This window comes from Silene latifolia, unplaced genomic scaffold (assembly GCF_048544455.1).
Source record: "Silene latifolia isolate original U9 population unplaced genomic scaffold, ASM4854445v1 scaffold_208, whole genome shotgun sequence".
NCBI lineage: Eukaryota > Viridiplantae > Streptophyta > Magnoliopsida > Caryophyllales > Caryophyllaceae > Silene > Silene latifolia.
The window spans coordinates 223305-226989 of NW_027413167.1; positions in this window are offsets into that span (position 1 = coordinate 223305).

Consider the following 3685-nt stretch of genomic DNA (forward strand, 5'->3'; position numbering starts at 1 on the left):
CTTGCCGCGCTCGTCAACATACCTGACGATATGACATCGATGCCCCTATGTATCGAGAGAAGGAGCGAGCCATCTCACATTTGTGCCATTATCAACGACGAGGAAAGCCATAATGAACCTTGGTACCAAGCCATCCTCAACTACAAAACCAAAAACGAATTCCCTCCCAACTCTGATCAAAGAGGACAAAGAGCCATCCTTTTACTTGTATCACAATTCGTGATAAACCAAAATCAACTATACAAAAGAACACCCCAAGGAATTCTCCTCCTTTGCATCGACCATCACAAAGCCAATAAAGTCATGGGAGAGGTTCACGACGGAGAATGTGGTCCTCACATGAGCGCAATGATGCTTACGCGGAAAATCACACGGCTAGGTTACTACTAGACCACCATGGAGGCCGATTGCCGTAACTACGTCAAACATTGCCACAATTGCCAAATCTTCGCCAACATACAACACATACCACCATCCCTCTTATACACCATGACATCACCCTAGCCTTTCTCAACCTGGGCATCGACATCATTGGGAAAGTAAACCCGATAGGCAGCAAGGGGCATTGCTTCGTCCTCGTCGCCATCGACTATTTCACCAAATGGGTGGAAGCGCAGTCGTATGCAGTCTTGACCGCCAAACAAGTGGCCAAGTTCATTCAAAATAACATCATCTGAGATATGGGGTACCCCATGAAATCATCGCCGATCAAGGCTCTCACTTAGAGGGCGGAAACTCAAGTTTTCTGGACAAATACAAAATCAAGCGACATCGATCATCCCCCTACCGTCCCCAAAACAACGGAGCGGTGGAGGCAGCGAACAAAACTCTTGTCACCATTATCAAGAAAATGCAAGACAACTACCGCGATTGGCCGAGCAAACTCCCATTCGCACTCTGGGGATACCGAACCTCCATCCAAACACCGACAGGTGCCACACCCTTCTACCAAGCATACGGTATGGAGGCGGTTCAACCGGTAGAGTTAGAGGTCCCTTCTCTACGCATTCTACTGGAGAGTCAAGTCCCCGAGGCGGAATGGACCCGTCGAAGGTACGAACAACTCACTCTTCTAGACGAACGGCGACTCAACGCCTTGCACAATGTCCAGCTATACCAACGATGTATACAATGGGCATTCAACAAGAAGGTCAAAGCCAGAAACATCCAGGAGGGCGACGTGGTCCTCAAGTCAGTTCGAGCACCATTACCCGTCGATCAGAGGGGAAAATTCAAACCCAACTGGGCCGGGCCATACCTGGTCAAGAAAATACTTTCGGGGGGCGCAGTGAGACTGAGTGACTTAGATGGGGAGGACTTTACAAACCCGACCAACCTAGACCAACTCAAGAAATACTACCCTTGAACCATAGCAACCAACGACCTCAGCCTAGTTTTGCAACTAGCAACGACCTCAATCCTTTTCAAGTCAAGTTCCTCAACGTGTTCTGAGTTGAAATTGCATGTTTTATCGAGTCTAAGCCGCGGCACCTTGCCCGTTTCAAATGTCCTTTGATCTGTCAAAGGCAACGTCCATTTGCAGTAAAACAAATAAAACCCCTGAACTACGAGCATGGTTTGATTTCACCTCTTCAGGTGAATACGTAGGCAGTCCCTCTTATGCCTGAGGGATACAACCACAAAACCTTATTCAAATTTACAAAATATTTCGAACTCCGATCATGGTTTGATTTCACCTCTCTCGGTGAATACGTAGGCAGTCCTTTCTTACACGAGAAGGATACAACCATCCCCGTAATAAAAAACAACCATCCCCATACAAAAAAACCCCCGCCTACAAAAAAAAACATCCCAAAAAAAAGAAAGGGAAAACCATTCCCCTTTCCCACGAAAATACAAAAATAAGCCTTTCTCCCTTCCTACAAAATACCACTTTTCCAAGTGCAAATGTTTAGGACGATTCAAACCGAATTGCCTTTACAAAATGGATGGAGGAAACGAGCGTTCACAATTTTCGACACGAGCAATCTTCTTATTTAATTCATAATGGGAGGGATTACAATTTCGACAATAAATAAAGCTTGAGGAGTCTACAACTTGTTGAAGCTAAGGTGTCAACTAAAACACCTCACATAATAAAACTAGCACGAAACACACAATAACTAGCTAGTACAACATAATAAAAACTCACAACACTACTACAAAATAATAATAAAGTGGGTAATGGAGGTTTTCACTAATCCATTCTACCCTTGCCTTTTCCCTCGGGGTATATCTTCCCCTTGTTCTTCTTGTTGGCCGGCCTAGCATGGATTTCCTCCTCAGAACGGATCCTCAACGGATCTAAGACGTCGACGGCCTCCGGTCTAGCACAAAACCCCATATTCGACCCAAGACGAGCCAATGCACGGCCCACCATACTCTTGGGACCGGAACTCCTCCTCTTCGGTGGTCTCATCACATTGGGGGTAGCTCCATCAACATACTACTCGAATAAATCCCGGTTGGCCTTGCCAACCTCTCGGTACTTCAAGTCGACAACCTCGTCCTTACGAAATTTGGAACTCTCTTCCAAGGATGGAGCACGTGACCACTTGACATAAGCGGGAGTCACCCATGTCGTGGCAACGGGGTTTGGCACCTCCCAAAGCAGCCGAGTGGCCCACCACCTTTCGAAGACCTCCACAAGCTCGGAGTTCCGAAAAACATTCTCTTGGACAAGAGTATCTTGAGCGGGCACCTTTTGTTGACGCCCCATTTGCCTTATGAGCCTTTCGGGATAAATGAAGGAAATAACCTTCAAACCCACCACCATCAAAGAACGAGGACTAGCACCCGAAGCGGGCAACCCCGTGAAGGACCTCAAGTGCCACCACGGCACCACCCAACGGATATGAGGACCACCCTCCTCCGCCAATATTGCGGCCCAATAGGCCTCGGTAGAAGCAAAACTATCCGGGTACAACTTCTTCCTCATGGTAAGGTGACGGAAGGAATAAGAAGAAGAATCAACCGGAGGCTCTACATACCTTAGCCTCTCCAATAGCCACACTTGGAGGATCCTCGGGAATCCGAAAGAGGGAGCGTCTCCACAAGAGCCTTCCTTGTCCAACGCTTGGATGATCTCTCCAAGCACCAACCATGATGGATCTCTACCATGCTCCATTTGCTCAATCACATGAATAAGGGTCATGCTACCATAACATTTTGGCCCTTCCTTCTTAAAGACATCAACAAAGAGGTACACATGGACAAGGCAAAAGGTAAGAGCCCTCCTTCTAGCCACCTCCGAGACATTAGCATCTAATCGGTTTGAAAAGATGTTGATAAGAGCCAACATGTCCACACCATGTGGAGCAAGAAGAAAGTTGATTTGGCTTGTTGACAAGCCTACCATGGAACAGAATTTCTCCTTATAGCACAACGGAGTCGGAGGAAGCACCGGAACACAACCCGACCACCCACCAATGGCTCCAACTTCTTCGGTAAGAGGACAAAGCTCACCTTTCGGGAAAACAAAAATATGATGTTTCGAATCCCAAAACCGAGAACATGCTTCAAGAAATGAAGGTTGCACCTTGACTTGACGAAGCACCAACAATTGACCAACTCCCATGCAAACGAGTTGATACTTTTCGGGAGGCGACAAATCCCGACACCATTTTCGCAATGCGTTCTCAAAAGCTTCCATGAAATATTTTGTGGAAGAAGAAGAGGTTTTGTA